The sequence below is a fragment of the Nyctibius grandis genome, chromosome 29, assembly GCF_013368605.1.
Source record: "Nyctibius grandis isolate bNycGra1 chromosome 29, bNycGra1.pri, whole genome shotgun sequence".
Classification (NCBI taxonomy): Eukaryota; Metazoa; Chordata; class Aves; order Nyctibiiformes; family Nyctibiidae; genus Nyctibius; species Nyctibius grandis.
This window is the reverse complement of record NC_090686.1, coordinates 1,081,480-1,106,385: the sequence shown is the minus strand read 5'-3', so window position 1 is coordinate 1,106,385 and position 24,906 is coordinate 1,081,480. Positions and strand designations below refer to the sequence as shown.

Sequence of the window (24,906 nt, the reverse complement as noted above, 5' to 3'; positions counted from 1 at the left end):
AAGACAACGAAGATCCAGTTTTTAAAGGTTGTACATCCCTTTGTAAAGCAGGGTAAGAAGAAAAGCAAACACAAAGGAAGGATGGATCAGAGAGAATTTGCATTTCCTTGCTCTAAAGGACAAGACCAGAGCTGGCTGTGCATAACTCCTCTGTTACACTACTCCAGTGCATCACAGCAGAAATCATGGTACAAAACAACAACAAAGCCTAAAGAGAGGGCCAGGGCAATCACAAAGTCACAGGTTTATCTCTTCAGATCATGCACTACCACTTCTGGGCAGTGATGCCTATCTGGGCTCTCCTCCTTCGTCCACAAAGAATTATCACAAGGGAGCTGTGTAAGATGGCTGAAAAGAAAGAAACACAACAAGAAAGGAACACAAAGAAGGCACCTTGATCTCGAGGAACATAAAACAAAGGATGTGTTCAAAAAAATCAAGCCTCAGAAGAATTACTACCCACACATTCCCCAGAAAGCTTTAAAGAAAGAAGAGGGAAACATTTCCTTGTTATTCATTTTCCACTGCCCCCTATTTACACCACATTTCCAGTATAAACTACAAAATGTTTGAGAACTAATCAGCCATTTAAAAAAAACCCAACATTTCTAAGCAGATAAAGCAGAATACATATCTACAAACACTTCAAGAAACAGAAAAATTTCATTTTCAGCTGTGTTTCAGCAGTAAGCAGATGAGCTCAGAAACTTGAAGGTTAAAGACACAACTCAACACCCCTGTAGCAGGGCTGAAAATCTAACTGTCAAGTACGCTGAATTATTCCAGCTGAAGTCATCAGTTCTTGCTTTGCCTCTCTCAGCTCCTCAATAACATTGAAGGGTGCCTGAAAGAAAATAAACACACGGGAAGAACAGGCTTTGCAGAGATTGGTAATGGAATAAGGAGCATTTCACTGCTAAGTCCCAGGAGCACTTTACCACCAGGCAGAGACAACTGAAGTCCCTACACTATTATGTGTCACACAAAACCAGTCGGCTTAGACAAGCAGATGGTAGAAAAGGCCAAAATCTAAATTAGCTCAAGTGGAACTGTGCCAGTTTACACAAGCCAAAGAGATTCATTCAGCTTCTGTGGTCTGCTGGTAGGCAGGTACGCAGCCCTGTCGCTGTCAGCCTGCTGCAATACGGTGACCCCCGGGCACTGCGAGGTCCGGCACCGCTTACTTTCTGACATGTAGTGACTTCAGTCAAAGACTGCAGACACAAATCAATCTATTATCAGTTTTTCCTGACAAACACTGTGCTAAAGCCTGTGTATTTCAAAACAGCACCTTACTTTTACTTTTTAATAGCAACAACGTTCCCTTCCAGCTGATATTCAGCCCTAAGGAAAACAAACATTGTTTTACTCTTCACAGGTTGTACTCAAACCTGTAACTGTAAAGCTGCATGTGTTTCCTTACATTTCAGGAGATGGTCAGTAGTGTTACCTCTGTGGGTCTCTGCTGGTCACCTGGGATTTCAAGGGGATTTATTTATTCCCATGTTGTCCATACTGTGCTATGAAGCACCTCACATGCTATCTGCCAGAAACCGTATCAACAGAGACATGTTTAAAATTGTCCATATTTTACTATTCCAGCAAACTAAGCACCAACCAAAGAAAACCAAAAAACAACACCTCCAAAAAAAGAAGAAATAAAAACACTACTAAAATGGCAGGAATGAATTCTCGTCTACAAATGGGACAAGCAGAAGTGCTGTAATGCCACTAAACACTCCAGGTCAAAGAACACCACATGATACAGTCTCTCCCATCAGTATCCTCCTGTGTGTCACCTCTCAGGTTTCACTGTTTGTTGCAGAACCTTAAAAAAAAAAAACCCACCACCACAAAACACTTTCTGAAAATTGTTTAAAGGAAAGGATATGGGTCCTTGTGTTTCTATAAATAAGATCAAACCCAGCGGAGAGCAGCTATCTCTCAGACTGGAGTACAAAAGGGCTCTAATCTAACTTTATTTTTGTTTAGCAGTAAGTACGTGTTCTTTACAAGCTACCGCTTGACACCCGTTCAGCGGCCCTAGCATATGCAGGAGAGTTAAACAGAAGCTTTCAAAAAGACTTAATTAAATCTTGCAGAAGCTGGCTGAAACAAAGGTGGTGAACTCCTCTGTGCCTATTGTCATGCTGCTGTCTGTCTTCCTCCCTCCCATCCTCCTCCTCAGCTCTGGCAGCTCTGCTGCCGCTCTCCATTGCCTAAGCTGGGGTCCCGGGAGGGCTCCCACCCTGCCTGGTGGCACCGGGAGCACGCAGCAAGGACCCGGCATGACAGGCAGGTAGGCATTACGCAGCCGTGAGATTGCCCTCGTTTCTCACACGGATCTGACCCAGTTCAGAGCCTTCCACCAAGGGGAATTACACAACAGGGCCAGATTGTGGCTGCCGCTACTGTTTTATGGCCGAGTTATTCCAACCTGCCCCATCTCTTGCCTTTGCACACACAGGCGCACCGTGCTCAACATTTAATCGCTGTAGGAAGGGCACTTTGCGAGAGATAAACAGATTACCTTCAACTAACCGAAGTTAGTGTTTGTCTGGACTTTCCGGCTGTCCCACATTAGATCGACCCGCGAGCCTCCTGCCCTGCTGTGAGAAGGGAAGCTGCACCCCGAGCGGTGTGCCGTGAGGAGGGTCACCAGCACCGAGAAATGCAAACCAAGCCTGCTGCGCCACAGTTTACAACAGAGAGCCCAAAGTCCATACAGTACAGTGCCCAGCTCGATATCTGGTGAGGCTGCTGAGAAAACGGGGTGAGGTATTAGGTGAAAACACTGAAAACCTCCTCTCACTTACTCAGGGAGGAGAAAAGAGCCATCATGTTTATCCTACCCGGGAAGTTAAACTTCGCAATCAACTGCACATCAAGTTAACATCCAAGACAGCCTCCCTCATGTATTATGTCCTGTCTTTCAACAAAGATAAAAATAGTTCAGAAGTTTTTTGGGCTTTGCTTTTTTAAGGTAGAACGTTTCAGAGAGTAAGTAAATGCCGTGTGGTGATGACTGCCTCCTCCTCAGCCTGCACGGAAAGGAGGCCCAGTTCTGGACTAGCAAACTTCAAGGGCTTACAAATTTGGACACATTTCTGTTGTCCTCATGTTTTTCTTTCATTCTGCAAAGGTTTAAAATCACCATTTCTTCTTACCTGTGAAGTTGAGACAGAAATGTGAAAGCGAACTTTTTCCCTTCTCACAGATAGTTTTTCACCACAGGGTCATGCATGCCAGGAGCCAAACTTAAGTGAAACAGCAAACATCATGGGATCTGGTGACTTTGCCCATTTCTCTACACCACCGCTTTGATCAGAGGACTCATCAGCACTTATAGAAACTAAACTATTATTTAATTAACTATTACAAATACAAACAAGTAAAAAGGAAGGATGCAGGACAGAGCAGACTGGAGTCCTTTCCCACCTGAGCAAGGAGGAACAGGATTCCCCTGTACCTCCAGGAAGCCACAGAAGCCAGCGTGGCTTTAGAGAGGCTCTTTGCCTGCTATGACACAAGTGATTTAGGCACAGAACATGCTCATTCCTGAGTATACATCCATCCCACACAAATCCCTTCAGAAAGAGCAGGTTTAACACTAATGCTACTACAGTGCTGAATAGTAAAGAGGATTCCATCACCTCCCCAACCTCCAGCCAAGCCCAATATCTGGGACTCATCAAGATTTGTCTCTTAAAGCCTGTTTTGTAACCAAGACTTCACATTGGTCATTGTGGTGCCTGGCCATAGAAACAGGATCAAGCATACTGTCAAATCACAAGAGGATTTGCACAGGCAGTTTAATAAAACCAGGTATTTCAAAGTCAGTGCTGCATAATGCTCTTCAGTTCTTGCTATGCAGCAATTACCATGTTTTATGGTAATAATAATTTTCTTTATCTTTTTTATTTGTTTGTTTGGCAGTAAACCAGCAAAATAGTTGGCTGGGGCCATAAGATTTCTCTTACACACTCAGCTCACACACAAACACTTCAAACTGGATGCATACGAAGGTAACTGCTGGCTCCTCGGGAGAAATCTCATTTCTTTGCTAGATCACATGATAGCACAGTTTTGGTACCTCATAGGCAGCCTTCAGTAACTAATGGAAAATTATTATAAAACACACAGATGGATCACTACAGAAGTCATGAGCTTAAGCTTCTCTGTAAGACAAAAAAAATCTTGTAACAGTTTGCAAGTAATAACTTGCAATGTTATTGCAAAATAACAGTGAATACTTTTCTGTTCCATTTAAAAATCTAATAAGAAATAAACCTGAGATCAGTGGGCTTGGACAGTTTGATTCTAACAAACATTAGAACTTGTCTAATTTACATTATATAACATATTAACATCTCTATTTTACATTATCATGTAAAAAATTGGAGGGGCGGAAAATCACTTAAAAGGATAAATATTTTTCTCAAAAAAGAGCCAGCAGTGTTACAGACCAATATTAGTCTAGCAGATCCTCTTTATTTTTGTAACAAAGCAAACTTAAGTGTTTACTGAAAAATCAACAGGAACTTTCTCCCCCCAGTGCTAACCCCCACAAATTGCATTTAAAGCCATCCTTAATTGATTACTTTGTGATTTAAATCCCTTCTTCCTTTGCAGTCTCAGGCAGTCGTTTTTCAGATGTGACTCATGGATAACTGGTGGTCACACACTGCTAGCTGGGAAGGAAGAAAATGCTCCTCCATTTCCTCTTGTTCAAAACACAACGAAACAGAATGTCATTGATCCCCTCTCCCAGTGATGTGTTTCCTACAGGAATATTAAACTGAAGAAAGGAAAAAGCAGCAGCCTGTAAAATCACAAATTGGAGGTCATCTGCTTGCCCCGGACCACCCTTCTGAGGAAGGCAAGTGTGCTTCCCCCCACGCAAACATAGGCACAATGCATCTAGTCTTTGCCCGCATTTGATGCGAGTATTAAGGAGCCCATTGTGATTTGTGGGGAGCAGGAATCGAGAGAAAGAATAACATAGTGCTCTAAAAAACACTTCCATATATCAGTTTCGAGAGAGTTGCAGGACCTGCTCTTTTGTTAACCTAGAGAGAATAATCTCCTTCCTAAAAGGCACCACAATACTAAAAACAGCCTGAAACTGGTTGTTCCCTGACAACAAAAACAACAAAAGCTGCTGTAAGAAGGGGTGGGAGAAAGGAAAAAACATCCCTAAAACCAACTCATAAAGAAAGAAAAGGGAGAGCTAATCCTTCCCCTCTGCTGACATGACAGTGCTGGAATGGAGAATGTGACAATGAACATTACATAAGGCCTGGCTCCCACTGCGATCCCGAACAAAAAGAGCTAGCGCGAGTCAACGGCAGCATCTGCAGATCATTACACAACCCGGACTGGTGGCAGCGGCACACACCGGCATCATCCATCAACTGCTGCAGGAACGTCCTGCCATGGGATCCTTGCTCTCCTGTGCTTCAGAAGGGATGCGGGTACACCCTACTGCTGATTGTGTCAACATTTTGCAACCTTTAAAGAAAAAAAAAAGAACAGAATACTCTTCATAAGATGTCAGCCTTACTTCCACACAGACTTTGTAAGGCACTGACAAGCTCTGTACCTCTGGACAGAGCCAGCAGAAATGGGCAAACTATTGCACATATGTATGTATATAATTATTTGCCTAAACAATGTTGCATTGCTTTTAAAAGCAATTTTATTTGATCATATTAAAGTAGAAACTGGCTTCCTATAAATCTGCTCTTTCCTTTGAAATACTAGAAATGTCCTCACCAGTGAACCGCCCTATCTAGACGAGCAGTTTGTTTTGCACTGCATAAAAGTTCAGGCTATTTGAGTTAAGAAGCATGTGATCGGTTTTGTTTCCAGTAATTACTGATATTCCTCTGGATTAACACCATCACAAATGAACAAAAATTTTGTCTCTTACTGCACAGAATCCCCATTTATGTTTTTAGCTCTGGCAACTGCTACATAAATAGCATTTGCATTCCCTGCTAAAGAAAACGTTGAGAAAAGGAAACCTTCCTTTCCTGATCACTGTTTCTGCTTTCAAAGCAAGCAGCATTACAACTTAAAAGCCACTTTCAAGTGTGCTTTTACAGGTTTTGCCCATGGTACTACAGCTACAGAAAAACAACCAGTACCTGTGACGAGTAAAATCCCAAGAAAAGATTTCAAATGATGGGGAAGACTCAGTAGTAGGGCCTGGCACGTCAGGACTCCAAATTATATTCAATACATTCTATACAGCAGATTAATTTGGGGCAAATTGCCTACCCTGCATTAATGATAACCATACTTGAATTCCAAAAGATAGATTTTAAAAGTCAGCTCACGGGAGAGGTATGTCAAGCCTTCTCTTTGTGGGTACCCAAAGTTTGTCAAGAGGTGAGCCAATACCCACAAGCAAGGAAGATACAGATAACTGAAAGATCCCTCTGGGAGTTTAAGCTCTTGTTATACATAGGTGCCAGAGAAGAAGTTATGTAATAAATTAAGAATAAATTACATAAACAGAAGCAGTGGAACAAAGAGGAGTGAAAAGGCAAAGAGCTAATCCCCTCTCAAGTAAAGAGATCCCCTCACTGTCCCCCCATGAAGACAAGCTATGGCTTTGGTCATTCAGATACGCTAACATTATGGCTTACCTCCCTGAAGAGTATCCCACAGAAACAGACTGATATAGCTCATAAGCAATGTTTTCAGCTTTCAGATTGAGGAAAATTGCATGTTTTCCAGATGCTGAAAGGCCTAGTTGATCTACCTTGTTTTCTCAGTATTGCCCCATCCACACACTCCTCTTTCTTTGCCTCCCAGAGAAGGACATTTCATTACAGGGGAATGATTCACGGCCTTTGACTGTGTCTCTGCTCAGGCAACAAGCTTCTCCATCAGCAGCAGTCCAGGGCAACCCACCATTGCACACTGTCATCAACAGATCACAAAGTAAACACAACTTAACTCTTCTGTTGGTCATATGTCTGCATTTGACTACAAAGAGTTGCGGAGGACTGGGAGTTTGTTTTCGATGCCTCATCTTTCTTCCTCTTCAGAACTGGACTCAAAACCTGAAGTTTTGGTTTATGCAGTTTTTAGAAAAAGGAAGAATTCAACATGGTTTTGCTCCTCTTTCTTCCCTACCCCACCTCCAGCAATGGTAATTACACTAGCGATGAGAAAGCATTACTTATGCCACCTACAGTTTACCAAAGGAACTTGAACACAAGCAAAAAAAGAAAGAAGAAAACCAAAAAATCCTTAAGTAGGAGGAAATGCAAATAAACAGTTTTGAACTCGCACGATATGAAGATGACAATTAGCATATGTTAGACCCAAGTTGCTCGGGTCTGTCAAGCAATCAGACATCAAACTAATTTTTACTGGATTCCACTGTAGATTAAAAAAATCCATTAAAGGATTAAAAACTGTCAGAAACATTGGTTTCTTTCAGAATCATTCCCTCAACAGAATATTGCAGTTGCACAGTGCTGGGAAAACTTACAGTAAGTGCCACTTATAAAGGTCACTCTTCTGCTGGTTTGAGAACAAAGTCACCCAAACCTGTTGCTCTTTGCCTCTCCCACTAAACAGGTCAAAATAAAACAGTCACACCGATCCTTATCTATCCTGCACAAACACATTTGTTTCGGTAACACTTAAGATTGACACTATAGGCTGCTCACATGGAAAGCAACGGGATGAAATGGCCTCCTGTGGTTTTGTCCTTAGTAATGGAAGCGCCACTTTGGTTGCATTTCGCTGGCTCAAAACCTCCCAATGGTTTGGACAGGCCTGCAAGGGAAAAGAATGCAGCTTACTGCCTCTCACCGTGCAGTACAAACAATCCAACACACTGGTCAGGGGATCATTTGCATACACTCAAAACATCCCACTTAGAGATAATAAGTGTTATTTCACAAAAGAAACTGAGCTATGGGTCTCATGATATACATATTACATTCTTAGCTTACAAAATTGTGAATATATGATTTTACATACTTCAGTTTACTTTCAAAAGAGCTTTAAAAGAATTACAATGCAAGTTTGGGAAGGAGATATGCGAACATTAACAGAAAGATAAAATACCCTGAGGGTCACCATACCCTTTTGGTAAACATACCCAACTGTCCAGTCCCAATGTATGGTAAATGCCTTTATGAACGAGCACAACTACCCTTATGAACAGGCACAAATATATCCAAGGCTAAGACAAGAAGATGCAATTGAGAAGGGACATATTAGCAAATTATTAAAAAAACCCCATACGGTGAATAAGCACCATAAGAGTCATCTACAGAAGTAGCTGCTGGCTACTAGACACAGCTCTTTTAGAGTAAAAATGTCACTACTTCCCACATGTATACATTCACTTAACTTTCATAAACGCTAGGAATGTCTTTTGAAGTACTTGTTCTTACTGCACAGACAACACTGTAGAGCTATTCATGCCCATGCAGAATCCAAATGTTATGTTTCCAAGATTCAGAAGCAGAATGATAAAGAGCATTCAGCTATGATCTTCAAAAAACCATAACCTTTTGGGTATTCTTTCCTCTCAAAGTAAAGTGCAAGTTTCAGTCAGCTGCTTTCCCCCAGTGACCACTTTTTCTGTCAAAGCTCATTTAACGTTTGCAAATGCTGCTTGACTGGCAGCCGTACCCAGCAAGCAAGTACAGAAGGAACTGCAGGCAAGCCAGTCCTTCTAGCGTCCTGTTGACATGTCACCATCCCAAGCAAAGGGGACCATATGTTGTAAGAAGTCAACATCCCCACACCCAGCCACTCCTATCTCCCAAAATATAACAGGAAGGAAATTTCTTGTCCCATCTCTATTTTTCCTCCCCTCCTCTTTATTTATTAGTTGGATTATTGAATTATCAGCCTCAATCAAGGTTACCAAGTCATTTTACTCAAACCTACCCATTTTTCCAATTGTAGAAATTCTTGATCATTATTGATTTTGGCTGAACTCAGAAATTTGAATAGTAACTATAATACTTCTTTTGATGGGAGTTATTTGGTACAGTTAATACTTAGAGAAAACTAGTTTCATGGCACTTACAGAGCAAATTTACTGGCAATGGTGTAAAATCTCATTCAATTTCATTCATAGTTCTCTCCCTGTTAGGAATGAAGGAGGCAAATGATAAAAGTTAAAAGACTTTCTAGAGGATGCACCTCCTCATCACAATAAAAGTGTGTATATATATATTCACAAAAAGGTTCCACACCAGCAGCAGAGGCTAACAGCTCTGCATTTCATTCTGTTAAAATAAGCATTCACTGACCAGAAGTATTGATCTAGTTGAAATATAAGATCTCCTCTCTTGTTTCTCACGAGTGCTATGGTAAGTACAGGACAAAGGAAAAGGTACCTCTAAACAATTTTTTTTTTACGGGAGAGTCAGAAAAAAAACAATTTCTTAGAGAGTCTGCATGACTAAGCAGATCACCCATTTCATCAGTGTTCTCTATTCATTATCTGGATCTTATTTCTCTCAAGTAGTTAACTATTCTCATTATAGAATAAACAATTTCAGATCACATAATAAAGGCCTTAGCTACTCACACTCCTTGAGAACAGGATGTGAAGTTACAGTGGAGAGAAACTTAAAAATGCTGGCTAGGGCAAATCTTACTACGCATTGTCCAGAGTTAAGAGCTTCCCCCAGAAAAAAAAAAAAAAAAACCAAAAAACAGCTTCCCCAGGAAGTTCTCCTCCAGAGATAACAGGACCACATCCCAGGACTGAGGGAAAATCAGGAAAAAAAAAAAAAATCTCTTCTGGGATAACAGCATTTCCCCAAATACCTCATCTCAAAAACAGCTAACTTCTTCAACCCCAAAGCTTCTCTCTTCTATGCAATAGCCATGTTGCCGTCCAGTTTTCAAGGCAATTGCTTTACCCTGTTCAGAGCTTGCGACACGCTTCACACACTAAGTGTTGAAAGGCACTGATTTTGTAAGGTTTATTTGCTGACACCTATGGACAAGGAACTTAAAACTCAACCGACGACACCATTCCTACAACTTCTTGATTTAAGAAAATGTTCTTTGTTCCTGCTATCTCCCACACCCCAACATCCTCTGCAAAAACAATCTGACTTTTCTTATTTCCTATGCCCGGAAGCTTCTGTTTGCTTGCTGAGGCGCATTCCATAACCCTGGCACTTTTTTTAAGGAAGGAATGTACAACTCTTGCACTACTTCTGGAAAGCCGAAGCCACAGTCAGCTGCCTCTTCACACAAGCATTAAGTAGCAATGCTGCAAGAGCAATCTAAACCTCTGGACAGTTACATTACACTACGAACGCTGTTTCTTTCGCTTTCATCAGCGAGTGATGCAAAGACTAAATGAAAGAGAAGAGAGTGAAAAACAGAAGATGGCAACCAAAACCTGATGCTAATCCCAACAATTAGAGAGACAGTGACATGCTCTGACACTGACAGACAGTTTTCAGATTTCACAGGCACCAGAAGGGTAATAAACATTTGGCCTTGATTAAATTACCCATTTTCCCTCTTGCTGACTGCAGCTTCTCAGGCCTCGGACACGCTCTCTGCAGCTGCTGCTCTTTCCCACCAGCTCACCGCTCCCGTATTGTGCCAGCACAACTATCCGTGTGGCTGGACAGCAAACTGATTCAGCTGAAAAACAACCCAGAAGCAAAATTCAGTTCCCAAATGTAATTTACTACAAACTTGCACAAACAGCTGTGCAAGCACAAAGGAAAAAATAGTCAGAGGGTGGGAACAAGCAGCCCTGGGTATGGCCTGACTGAGCTGGCATCACTGTTCACAGGGCCATGGTCTTAGCAGCCAGAACGCTGCCCCAGTACAGGGGACGGACAGCGTTTTGATTTGAGAAAGTGAGATGGTCCTTGTGACAAAGCTTCCTTACCTTCGTTACAAACACCGATCAAAAGGATGGTGGATGTATCTGAGACGAGACATGAACATTCTCATACTTAACCCTCTCACTTGTCCCTTTCTTTAAATAGTCAAGGCATCATTATGTGGTTTCTGTGTAGAGATATCTATTTCTGAAGTTCATTTTGTTGGCTTTTTTTCTAATTGAAAAATCAACGCAATTGCCACTCAAAGGGCAAAAGTACCATAAATTATATCACACAGAGACCCCTCGCTGTGCACTGTTACCATCTCTCTCCCCATAGCAAGTACTTTTAAACTACCCAGAACTCAAAGCAAAATATCAATAGACATCCTCATGTAAGTCCTTAACATTTAACATATTTAATGATATCCTCTATGAACAGGTCCTTGCAAATACAAGTGGGTTCTAGCATTAAAGGGGCAAAGAAAGGATAAGGCTCTGTTCTGGAGAGCAGGAAGATAAGCTGCTCTGACCTAGAGAAACTGGTAACTAGCACTGACGGAAATTTCTTCAGGTCAGGACAGGTCTTCTCCTAAATACCCTCAAACAGGACTCGCGAAAGGAACACCTCTACGTGGTGACAAAGCGAAGTGATGCAATCTGCACCGTGAGAACAAATGAGTAATTTCTTTAACCTCATGAAGAGGAATTCGCTTTGGCCATGATGCCCTTGCCTGAGTTCAAGGGCTCATTTTTAGCACCTGAATAAAAGAAAATCACTTCCTTCCTCTACCTTTCTTCGTTTTCATGTTGTGTCTTATTATGTCTGGGATAAGTAGATATTCCTGGCCTGCCCTAGAACACAGACCCTTCCCCAAGATCTTCTTCAAGGAATCACTATTTTATTTTATTCTTGATCTCAGAAACCTCTACTTTGCTCCCAGTCTACACTACACTTTGCTGCCTGCTTAAAAAGCATGGCTCCTGGCATGCAATGCTTTCTCCACTTGAGGACTAACCTTCCCACAAGAGCATGGCCCCCCAACCCCTCCTGTGCAACCAAGGGCCACTGTGGAGTTCTCACCGTAAATACATACAGATATACATAACCTCTCATGCACATTCCCTGCTTGCTTTGCACTTGTTTCACTCAACACTTGAACTTCACCCAAACTGCTCAAGGAGGCATAACCACCTTTGTCATAAAGTCCTAAAAGCCTTCTCTCATCCTTTCTCCTGCTAGGAATGAAGTTGCCACTCCAGAAGCCGCTACTCTTGGTCTCCATTTTCTGACCCAGGCCACAAGTAACCCCTTCCACAAATTTACAACCTCATAATAAATAATGTCACAGACAAGTGAAGATATGGGTGACAAGAGAAGAGAGAGGTCCCCTCAGCAGCCCTGAGAAAGACACCTGTCTGGTATAGGATGTAGGAGTAGTTCCAGCACAGTAGGACAAAGTGAAGTAGAAAAAACTGGAATCCTTATCTCCTGAGTTCTACAATCCTTCCCCCATCCCCAAAATCTTGTCCACACTCCTGGACAATTAACTCTGTTCCCCCTCAGTCTTCCCTGCCATAAATAAGGAGAGAGGTGGAGTTAGCTGATAAAACTCATGGGGAGCAGCAGCATGAAACCGATTGGATTTCATAGAGGAACAGTCAAAAATTGTTTGCTTCCCCCCTGCCCCATCCTTTTTTACTGTGCTTTTTTATTTTCTAAGACAGTAAACACAAATCAAAAAGTCACCCATGAAGAAAACAAAAACTAGAATCTGTAAGAGTTCAAAAAGCCTATTAAAGGGTAGGCTTGAGTTTCTTTTGGTGAGCATATAACAAATACAACCTAGCTAACCTAAAGACAGTAAAAAATGAAGGCAAGATAGCAATATTATTTTTATCAAAGGAAAAGACATCAGAAATTTCAACTTGCAAATCCATTTTCTGTAAGGAAAAGGTGAGGGGTTTCTTATTAAGTTGAAAAAATACAAGTTAAAGTTTAAAAGGAAGATTCATTATTTCTGGAAATCAAGAAAAAGTATCTGTATTCAAAGGGGGGTTTTTTGTACCAGTTTGGAGTTTCCTTAAGGAAATCACGAAAAAAATGTTAGCTAAATTGCAGCTTCTTCGTTTTCATCTCTCACACTACTCCAGTTCTTGTGGTGCAATTTTTCCACAATAATAACAACAGCTGTAGGTAAAGCTTGAAAAACTATAGAGAATTCCATTAAAAGTACATGACACTATATTTTAAGGAAAACTATATTCCAAAATATTTAAAAACAGAGACCAGCAACAGATTTAGAAATAGAAGGATCGTCACTTTCAGAACCATTCTGGTTCACAATGATTACTTTTAAGAGTCGGGGGGGGAAAGAGAGAAAGAAGCCTGGAGTTTAAGCTTTGTGTCCCTCCCAAGTCTTGTCTGCTGTGGAGGCTGACAGCCCTCCAGAATGACATACAGAGCTCAAAAATGTTGTCTAGACTATGACTGTAACTCACCATTGCTGCCTTGCTCTTGCCAATCACCAAGATCTCAGGGCTACACAATGAGCCGTATTAACTCTCCAAAGCTTGCACTGAGGCATGAGACCCCAGGCCAGGTGCAAGACTCCACCAGCCCTTCAGTGATGCAACTGCCTACAACAGCCAGCCACAGGCAAGGAGAAAAATGCACATGTGGGGAATTTCCCTTACCAGTTATAAGCATCTTTCCTACTGCCTTCAGTGATTAATCACATGCATTGTTAACAATCTATGCCTTTTTCTTAAATTGAAACAATCTTTTTAACTTCCAGGCACTGGCTGCTATCATATCTTTTTCCACTAAAGAGCCCTTTGGTACACAGCCTATTTTGCCCAAAGAAAATCAAGAAACTTTTAAATACCTCGCGATAAGCTAAACCAATTGAGCACTTTAAGAAAAAGTTTCATAATGGGTGACTTAATCACTCAAGCCACATGGAACGCTACCACATCTTCTCCATTGCTTTTGAACATCTCTTTAAGGACCACTAACATTAAACCTGGTCAAAATATTCCCCAACTGATTTTGACTCTCTGTCCTTACTCAGTATTTCTTCCTGTTATGGATGTACAATAGTATTTTAAAAGTAATTAGCTTATTTTAGTAGCCCTTGTATCTACAGTGTTACTCTGAGGACTCACATACTGCCATGTATCTGTTCTGCTCCTGCCATCCTTTCCAAGGTCACTGGTTTCTGGAAGCACAATTGTTTATTCTAGACCCACAATCTCCAGTCTTTCCCACAACACACACAACCTTGTGCTCCAGCTCTATAAAAACGTATTTGGTCATATTAGAGCCAGTTACCCAAACAATTCAGAGGACACTGTAAGCTGCCATTCCTTCTTCATGCTTCACCACTCAGCGCAACCTTTACATAATCCACAATTTGATCAGCTCTAATTTCATGTTTTCTTCCAGGCCACTGATCAAAATACTATGAAGCACTAGACTACTATAAATCCCTGAAAAATCCTCCATTCATATTGTTTCCTATATCTACTATTTTTAATCTAGGTTTTGACTCACTGACCATACATGAAACCGTATCCATTGAACAAGATTCACTTCGCAACAATACCCTTATGGATTAGCATTACAAGAGGAGTGGGAATATAATCACATAAATCCCATACGTAAGTATACGTTCAATACAAGAGTTTTAATTACAATTTTTTGATCTTCCAAAGCGCTGACCCTCACCAGCCACATAGCAGTTTCCTTTATTTCACTAACTTTGAATAAATGCTACCACCAGCCCTCTATCAATTCCTTTGAGTAACATCCCATTTTCCATGCTGACCCAGCAGCTGTGTGAGCACCTCCGCGCCACAATCCCTTCCCAGGCTTTGCCAGGTTCATAGATTTTGTTCAGTTTGGGGTTTGGTTGGTTGGTTTGTGGTGTTGTATTAGCATTTGGGTGCAACATGCAGCTAGAGCAATTCACATGAAATCAAGACACTTTAACAACCTATTTATTCGAGATTCAACAGCTCCAAATATAACCACCCACACTTAATCGACGCTGATATCCTGGATAAGACCGAGTTTCTCAGAGACTGGAGAAAATCTTTGATGCATTATCATCTCTCTAAAACATTATTTCCATGGTTCTGATGGGCTAGAAAAGCTTTCTTTGCAAGCAAAGACTTTAGGTAAAATTTTTCGTTGCCAAAGGAAGAAAGTACTAGTCAAGATTATACTACCTCCACCATGTTTCAATTATTTCCCATACACTGCTTGCCCTACAAACTCTTTGTACCTGATCAGCCATATTGGCTAAGTAACGGAAAGGTTCTGTAGTTTCTGTTAATCAAATAGCTCCAGCTCTTTGCTAATTAGATCAAGCTAGCTTTCCACAGAGAATGCCAGAGTAAAGTTATCTGCCTGTAATCTGCCAAATCACTACAAAAGCTCTTTAATTGCTTTTATAAGTTTAGCTCCACTCTTAAGGCTCTCTCGTTATGTAAACTGCATTGTTTTGCATGTTAGGCCTTGATCAAAGTCCTCCTCACGTTCAGTATGAGTTTCGATGTATTTGTAACACAAGAAAGCATGTGGGTATATTGAGCTTTTCCAGCTTTGATTTTCTACTTATCTGCCAGCAAAAGTCCACCAGTGTAGAACCAATCACAGCGGCAGAAGAGAGCTTCTGGTAATATGCTTAATCCTTGGCTAGAAATTTCAATTATAGCAGCAGAAAGTGTTTTGTGCCAGCGTATTGCACTTACTAAGGCTTCTACCAGTACCACTGTGTCTGCACATCTAGAGGAGGAGAACAGTCACATCAAGTCACATCAGCAAGAAGCTGGTTCATTTCAACTCACCTCCTTTTCAAGTAGGTGTTCAAGAAGCTAATGGTAACTGCACTTCACAGCTCAGAAACTCCTCCTAGGATTTAGGACAGTAGTAGCAGGCACTGTTTATAAGGTTTGAATGCTGTACTCCGTGTTTATGCTACAAGCCACACTGATAGCATCTAATATTTCTTCAGCCTCCTTTTGAAGCAACTGGCTAAAAGTCTTCCCCTTAAGATTTCTGCATTCTTCAATGATATCTTCAGTCGTGAAGGTATTCAGCACTTTTCTCGGGCACAGAATCAATACTTCCTCCAGACAGGTTTGAATAATAGTTGATTTGAATAATCAACTCTCACTAATACCTGGGCTGGTTCATTCTTCCTTTCTTTGTTTCTGCATTCAAATTGGTGGATACACCTGCAGAATAGCAGCTTCGGGACAAGCTGACAGGCCACCACTGAGTGCTTCAAATCACTCCTACTTACACATTTTAGAGCATGCTGAAAATGCTGTGATTGAATTTTTTTTTTTTCCTCCTTAAAGTGAGTCCTAGTTACCTTCAAAATGCCACAAGATTGTTGGAGGTGTCAGACCGACCCCAACTCCAGCATTACCACTGAGCAAGAACAAGATTCAAATTATCACAGCTGCTCTGAGATTACAATAGCACTGAATCAGTCTCGCTTGCAGGACTAAACTGACATTCTGCTATTCCACTTCAGACATAAAACTGAGTCAATGGTATGTCTGACCTTCAAGAATCTCTGAAAGCCTATTTTCTATACTTTGAGGTATTTTTCAAAGCAACAATTCTTGATAGGTTTTGTATCTGCATAGCTGAAAGCAATACATAATTTTCACCCTTTTATTTTCTCCCTCAAAACTTGTTTCAACTTCAGATACACTAATTCTGTTAGCAAATACGTGCAATTAGCATTTGCTGGTTACCACATATGAAATATTGATCAGTAACTTTCTCAGTATTGCTTAGAATAAGAAGTCATCAGCTAGCTAGTTTAAAAGAACGACGACTTAAGGAAAAAAAAACAGAAAACACAGCACCACGTTCTCAGAAGTCCAACCAGCTTCTAAAGGCACCTGTTCAACAATTTTTCCCTTCCCATGGCTACCTGTAATGCCACCTTCTTCCTTCTTACAGTACGTAATGACACTTGATTTCACCAACTAATTCTGCCCCTTTCTCAAACAACAAATGGTGTTACTTTATCAGTCCCCTTCATCTTTAAGATTCTGTTTCTTAATAAGCATAAAATCCCAGAAACTAAAGGTTTCTAAAAGTTAATAAGAAATGAAATTTTCATTCATTGTTTCAAATCACCTAAATATCAGATTCTACACGTTACTCTACAAGTCTGAACCTAAATATTGATTTCTACTTCTTCTGTGTCGGTGCAAGTACTTAATAAACGCCGATTTGGGGGATAGGGGGAAATCACAGCTCTCTATAAATTCTTTAATTTTTATATAGCTAAAAATGTTCCTTAAACACAACAAATTCCTGCCTTGCAATAAGCATTCTCTGAAACAAACCTGGGTGCAATTAACTCAACATACTTGACAATCAGGAAAATACTATGTAGAAATTATTTTGTGTAAACAGAAAACACATCTTAAAATTATATCTGTACCGAGCATCTAGGAATATCAAATGATACTTAACCTCTGCAGGAACTAAGTTCTCCAGAATGAAGTTTAAACTAAGAAACTTTGTTAGCAGAGAATATTTATCCTACTGGGTATTACCTCCCAAAAACTTCTAAGAATATGAAGGAAACAAGTTCAAAGAAATGACACGAGCATAACTGCACTGCAACTAACTGCATTCTTAAAAACACTGCATCTAAATGTTTCATTTAACTGACACCCATAAACAACACTATTTGAAAACACTCCTATGTTATTAAATTCTGGATTTGAATTTGTTCAAACGAGATTCAACTCAATCCTCTTGGGAAAAGTCTCACTCCGCTGCCACTCCCCTCTTAGCCTAGTAACCTGATATATCTCAAAATGGTATTTGAAACGACGCAATTTTGAGAAATAAAGTCAAGGCAACACAACAGGCTGTGCCTTCAGACCTGGGGCACAACCAGTCAGGGTACATGTGACAGTGGAAGAGTTAGGAAAGGCCAGGCAGTCAACAGTCAGCACTAGCACCAACTGGAATGTGTGGGAAGGGATGGAAAAAGTACTGCTCGATGCTGCAGAAGGTGTAACTTGATGCATGTGTGTATGTATACACACATATATGTGCACACACACATTAACGAGGCTCTTTTCAGAGATGCATGGCAGGAGGATGAGAGAAAATAGTTGTGTTCTTGTGTATACAAATATATACATGCACATACATGTATACGTACACACAAACACAAAATGTAACATATGGGGGGCAGCAAGCTAAACGTGAGTCAGCGTGACAGTTGCAGTGATGCAAGCTAAGAGCACGCTGGGCTGTTATCAGCAGGAGCACAGCCTGCCTGATAAGGGAAGCGATCATTCCCTTTCACTTGGCACTTTTCAGACCCACCTGAAACACCATGTGCAGTTTTGGACACCTCCAGTACGAGAAAGACACAGATAAATCAGAGTGAGTTTGGCAGAGGGCTACCAAGATGCTCAGGGGGACAGAGCACTTGCTGTGTGAAGAGAGGCTGTGAGAGCTGGGGCTGTCCAGACACGGAGGTTATCAAGAAGATGGAAGGCTGTGCACAGGTTCTGCACAGAGGCGTGCGGTACGAGGACATGAGACATAAACTGCAACAGCGGAGGTTGTGACCTGACATAAAGAAAAGGGTTTTCCCTGTGAGGACAGTGAAGCACTGGAACAGGGACACAGACAGATGAATCTCTATATTTGTAAGGTTTAAGACCTGAACGAACAAAGCCCTGGTCTGAACTTGCTGTTGATCCCACTCTGAGCACCAGGTTGGACTAGACGCCTCCCGAGGCCCTTTCCAACCTGCATTATTCTATGACACCAGCTTGGATCCCAGAGAACACTATAATGGCCTGTTACAATGTTCTATGCCAGATTACACCTCTCGAATCTCCACTAAAATGCAACACTACTGAGATGAGACAGAAAACATGTTCTTTGGTTCTTCTCCTCAAAAGAGCACATGATATTCCAGACCAGGATCTGCAATACTCTCAAATGTCACAATTGGAATTTCAAGATATTTTAGGGCTGCAGAAGTTACCAGTTACCCGAGTGTAGTACAATTGGAACACAGGGGTTAAACATTCAGTTTTTTGGGGAGGGGGGGCAGGGGGAGAAGGTGGTATTCAGTCTGAGGCAGTCTTAACCCAGAAAACATCACACATCCACAACAGCTCTTCCTTAAAGCAGCAACTGCATTTTTCTTGGAAATTTCACATTCAGCACCTACTGTTAATGAACAACCCCTATATTCTGATGCTGATAATGTCACAGGATAAGAAGCTATGCTGTTCGCCCTGTATATTCAGGATGTATACCTTCAAACCTGGCAAAAGAAGCCTCACTTTGCAAGCCAAGGCCACATCAGAGCTCCCATCAGCAGCACCTGCAGTGCTCTAAGCTGGCTGTTTTGTTTTCGGGCCTCTGCAAGGTGCTACTGCCCCTAGAGCAGAACTACCAAAACAAAGGCTGTTTATTCTAAACTAATTGATTTTGCATTGAAGCAGACAGAAAGTGCTCACAAGGTCCATTACTCTAAGTCGGGGAGGGGAGTTACCACCTTTGACCGGGCAGCAGGAACATCTTAAACCAATGCAGAAGTTTCTACAGCGATTTCCTATGGGCCAAGTGAACATTTGCTAGGCGTGATGCTTGGATAACTGTACAAGGAATATCCAACAAAGAACATCCAATTCTTAAGGTTAAAAAGACAAGCAAATGTGATCACTCATATCTTATTAGCATAAAAAAGGGAACAAAGAGCTTCATTATTTCCTTTTAAAGATTTTTTTTCAATAAAAATTCCCCACCTGCATATAGACTAAAGCGATGTGCTAAGAACTTTTTAAGGCACCAGTTTTGTACAAATCGATGAAGGGGCAGCAGGGGAAATCAATGGAGTTTACGAGCGTCTCACAAACGTGAGCACTGAAACATCCAGTCACCAATGTAACCACCAGCAAAAGTAACTCATACACTATTCCACGGAGAGAGCAAGCTAAACAGCGGTGAGACAGGATCAAGCAAGAAGACGGAACAGCTTGACACACCGAGCCTTCTCCCTCCAAAGCTCACCAAGAAGTCTCCCACAGACATGAAATTATTACTTTGCGTGTCTGTTTACCACTCCTACAGATCACTGCTGTTCAGTCACAGCAGGACCGTGACAACCGCTGTAGCTGGCACAGCCAGACACCCTCAGGCCCCTCTGGCTCAGCACCCTCCTGCCAGCACGGGCCGGCACCCGAGGAGCCACGGCACCCCCCGGGAGGCAGGTGCAGCCCCCCCCGGCTGCCCGCCCACGCCCCCCAAAATCAGAAACTCGCTTAGGCCCCGAAACTCGGCGGGGTGCCGGGGGAGGCGGGCGCTGCTGCCCCGCCGGCCCCGAAGCCCGGGCCCGGCGGTCCCTGGGCCGGCCGCCCCGCTCCCACGGGAGCCGGCAGGGGCGGCTGCAGCCCCAGCCCGGCCGCCCCCGGCTCCCTCACACCGCCGCGCCGGCACCGCGACCCGCCCCCCCCGGCCCGGCGGCGCTGCCCCGCAGCTCCAGAAGAGCCGGGGCCGTTGTCCCACCACCCCCCAGCCCCCTCAGACCGGGTGGCCATTTCCCCGCCGCCCCGTTGCCCCACCGCCCTCCACAGCCCGGGTGTCCGCCCGCCCACCGCCACAGCCCTCCCGGGCCGGGCGGCCGTCGCCCCACGCCGCGCCCCACGCACCCCCGGCGGGGCGGGGCGGGCTGCCGCCGGCGCGCCCCTTCCCGGCCCGCTCCCATTGTGGCGGCGGCGCCCGCACCGTGCCCCACCGCCGAACTCTCACCTCGGCGGGGGGCGGGGGGCTGCGGGCCGCGGCGGGCCCCGGGAGCTGACGGCCGCCCGCCCGCCTCCGTCCCGGCCTCGGCGCTCAACCGCCGCTCGCGGGCCGCATCACCCAGCGTCCGGCCCCCCCTACCCCCCGCCGGAGCAGCCGCAGGATCCCCCGGGCAGCAACAGGCGCCTCCGCCGCAAAGGTTCCGCAGGGCGGAGAAAGGTTCCCCCTGGCCCCAGAGGGCGGGAAGGCGGCGGGAGGCGGCGCGGCGCGACCGGGGCAGCACGGCCCTGAGGGGGCCCGGCTCCCCTCGGCGGCCGTCGGGGCCCGCTGGCCGCGGCTGCTCCGCGCCGCCAGCGCCCGCCGGAGTCCCGGGGACACCATCCGCCACCCGGGCAGGCCCGGAGAGGGGCCGAGGGTCCCGGCAGCCCGCCTAGGGGCTGGGGCGGGTAACGGCGCGGGCCGCGGGGCCTGCCCGGCCGCCTCGCTCACCGCCGGGAGCCTCGGCTGCTTCTGCCGGTGCCATCCCCTTTGAGGGGAGAGTGGGGGTACCCCTCCCTGCGAGATGCTGTTAATTAGCCACAGGGTCCCCGGGTAATAGTTGAGGGGCTTCAGGGGGTCTCTCCCCCAGCCTCCCCCTCTAGGCAGGGACAATAGAGAGCTCAGCTCTGAGCCTCCTCCTGTCAGGTCTTTAAACCCTCCATGTATGAAACTCCGTCAGCCTCTGGGCCCCAGCTCCAGCACTGGACTTCTTCACAGGAGAGAACTTTTTCCTCACATCCAGTCTGACACAAGACCCATTTATGCTTACAACCACTGTTTCTCATTCTCCAGCCATGAGCCTGGCTCTTGCCACCTCCATACTCTCCCCACAGGTACTGGACAACCACCACTGAGTCTGCCCAAACCCTCCTCCAGCTCAACGTACCCCATTCCCTCAGCCCCATATGCCCCAACTCTTTCACAGCCTCCCCAGAACTCACTTAAATTTGTCTCTTTCACATATTGAGGGGGAGTGTGGGGTGTGTCCAAAGCCACACACACTGTTTCAGATGTGATCTAACAAGCGCCAAGTAAAAGCAGAGCTCATCGCTCACCTCCACCACCTGGCCATGGTCCCATAGACACGGCCCAGCGTGCCGATAGCCTTCATCGCTGCCAGGACACACTGCTGACACTGCACTGAGAGCGTGCTGCTCATCCTGCACAACAGCAGGACCCTGGTATTTCCTTTTGTTAAAGGGAAGAAAAAGAACAAGACAAGCAGAGAAAGTGCCTGTCTGGTTCCCCAGGCCAGCACTCAAATATCCAGAACATGAAAAATAGAAGTGGGAGACTAGTATCTGACTCTGGCTATGTGGTGGCAGCCTAGGCATGATCCATGTAACTCAATCCTTAGTCCTTCAGGGGTCTCCTGGATTTCAGGGAAGCCAGAGCTGATCCACAATAAAAGGACTGTAACACCACAGAGCCACCTCACAAACAGTGTGCCCCTGGGGACTTTGCAAAGGCAGGAGGCATCACAGAAAGCCTTCACCCTCCTCCCCACCTACACACGTCCAAATCCTCCACAGGACCTTCGCCTGTTAAACCTGACATGAAATTCCAGGTTTCCCTACCCCAGCCTGTCACACAGAGGAGACAGAGAGAGGGATGATGGCAGAGGCCTCAGAGGCCAAGTGGAACAAGTGCAAATTAAAGCAGGCAAAGAGCCCCCAGCAAAGAAGTGAGGAGTTCTTATTGGCTTTTATTCCACATTACAACATTAAAAAGCGTCACTAAAAAGTTACACTACCCAGATAGAACTGGGGCAGAAAGTTTAGGTGTCATTCCTCAAGGAAACGTAAGTACCCTTAAGTCCCACCACACATGACAGCTCTGGCTCCTTAAACAGGTACCAGCTGTCATTTACCATCACCATGGAAGATTAGGTTGAAGGAGTGACCCCTCCCAGACTAAGCAAGTTAAGAAATGGTCTGAAATCTTCCAGGTGGGATCAGTGGTTCCCACCCAGCTTGAGTGGAACAGCGATCCACACAACCCTCCAAGTCCCTTCACATGTACATCAACCAGAAATGCTATGCAGACAACAAATTGACATGGTTCCTTGGGCCAGTGGCTGATTGCTCACCACAGCCATGTGCCCTCTGTCCTTCCCTCACATCCTTTGCCTCAAGTGAATACTACTGGGCACCTGCAGCAGGCTTTGCTCTGAGCCAGGCGGGCACATAAGCGTGGGGAAATTCCCTTAGCTGGGTGTTGGGAAACACCCAAGGAGAGGGCTGTGGAGCACTCCTCCTCCTTTGCCAGGCTCCTGTTCTAGCCTGCAGCAGTTACACCAGTCTCAGGGCTGACACAGATTCCCTGGCTTTTGCAAACCCAGCCAGTGCAGAGACCCTTAAGATCTGTAGAGCAATTGATTTTGGCCTGATTTTCTCATGACACAGCTGCACACGAGTATGCGGGGAACTTGGGCACATATGAGTAGCAACAGATCATTTCCCACCAAGGTCCCAGGCTTCCTCCAGCAGCCCACTGCATTAGCTCTCCTTTAGATATCCCTGCACATCCAAGGAACCTCATCTCTAGGGATAAATAGAGCTGTCTGATATCCTATAACTAGGCCCAAAAAGAGCAAGGCAGACATTATCTTAACAAAGGAAAGGCCATTAGATTTCAAAGCAACAGCTTTGACGTCTCTCTCTTTAAATGCTCTTATCATTTACAGTCTGAATTGAGTTCCTGGGCAGTATCAGTTACATGGATTAGGAGCTGTAGAGGACATTAGTACAGTTCCTCTTCTTGAGGTGTTTACAGCTTAATGGACAGGAAGCGTTGCTGGTGAGCCTCCAACTTCTGACACTCTGACCAGAATCTCCCCCAAAGCTCCCCATCTTCCCTTTGTGCTTTTTTCTGTCCTAGAATCACTCTCAATTAACAGTACAAAAATAAAACCGATGTCATCCATCCCTCCTAAGCTGCACATGCATTATTCATCAACGTGCCCTAATTGATTCTCTCATAACCATGAGCACTTCTGCACTTGGCTATGTCATTCTTGTCCAGCAGAGCACAATTGATGAAGTTTTATGCTACTTGGAAAAGGCACTTTCACAGCTTTTCTGATCAGATCTTCAAGTTAGACCTCAATACACAGAGCCATCAGGCCTTGGTTTTGTGTCCAGACAAAAGTGTCCATCAAGTAACTCTGCTGCACTGATGATCAGTGTCATACCTGGGATGTCAGTCCTCCTCTAGATACTCTAGGCCCTCTTCCCACAGGCCTCATCACTGGCACAAATATTTGGGGTTTGATGGGACCATAAATCAAAGCATTTCTTTCTTAAGCACTCCAGTGACATCATTACAACTGCTACGGCATAATTCCTACTGTAGTGGACATGCCCTTTCTTAGATCCTTCTCTTTTCAGTGTTGGGTCTAACCCATGTTACTTTACCTGACATGGAGGAAGCAGAGTCATCAGTGTGCCGTGGTGACACTACTCGTGCTTCCCACAGACCTTCCCTGTCCAGCGTTGCTACACAGCGCTCAGCATCACACCACCGTTCACCTGCTTAACCACATCTGGGTTGCCTCCTTTTCCACATGCCTTTACTTGTCTCTGATTTTCCCCATTTTTTCATTTGGTGCTTGCTCTGGATGCTGTTCCCTTTGCTTTCTGCTACACCGTCCCACTGTGGAAGAAAGGAACACACTCCAGCCAGTCCCTCACTCACAGCAGGCACATCCAAACTGCAGGATAGGAAACCTGCAGGTGCTGTCAAGCTGTTTCCATCCTGAGAGAAGGACTCAAGCAGTCATGCAGAGGGAAGGAAAGTGAAAAACCAGAAACAGAAGTTCACCCTATTTTTAACATCACACTTAGTGTAACATTAAGCTTTGTGCTGAAGGACTTGGTCAGGGAGTTACCAGGGAGCCTCATCTCAGAGGAGCCTGTTAAGTTTGTCGTGGTTCAGCTTCATGGACTTTAACCAGCATCATGATATTCAGCTCAGATTTAACTTGCACCTTAACCCTCAGTCTGCAGCCTTCTCCTTTCCCCACTAGAAGGGGCTAAGAACCAGACACTGGAGAACAGAAACAAGTGAGTTTCATTATGGACAAATTAAAGGCAATCCTCATCACATGAGACAACTTGAACACTTCCTCTGCATGTCAGGCTCTGCACCAGCCCAATCCAGAAGATACTGAGTGTCATTACAGAGCAAGATCTCCCCACGTGGAGAGCAGGCA

General features: G+C 44.3%; 1 protein-coding gene across 7 annotated transcripts in view; it reads right to left on the bottom strand.

The window, feature by feature from the left end:
• The window catches only part of RAD54L2 (RAD54 like 2), a 67,741-nt gene extending 46,993 nt beyond the window's left edge, over positions 1 to 20,748 (bottom strand). Inside the window, exons 1-5 of one of the 7 annotated variants that reach the window (XM_068419946.1) lie at positions 20,664 to 20,724; positions 10,517 to 10,653; positions 9,068 to 9,126; positions 7,689 to 7,797; positions 5,399 to 5,511 (exon numbers count right to left, since the gene is read on the bottom strand). The gene's annotated coding sequence lies outside the window, so the exon portion shown is untranslated. Of the gene's footprint in view, positions 1 to 5,398; positions 5,512 to 6,769; positions 6,791 to 7,688; positions 7,798 to 9,067; positions 9,127 to 10,516; positions 10,654 to 20,663 lie in introns of those variants that run through there. The other 6 variants (XM_068419942.1, XM_068419950.1, XM_068419945.1 and 3 more) reach the window with 6 other exon arrangements.
• Between the last annotated feature and the right edge of the window lie 4,158 nt (positions 20,749 to 24,906).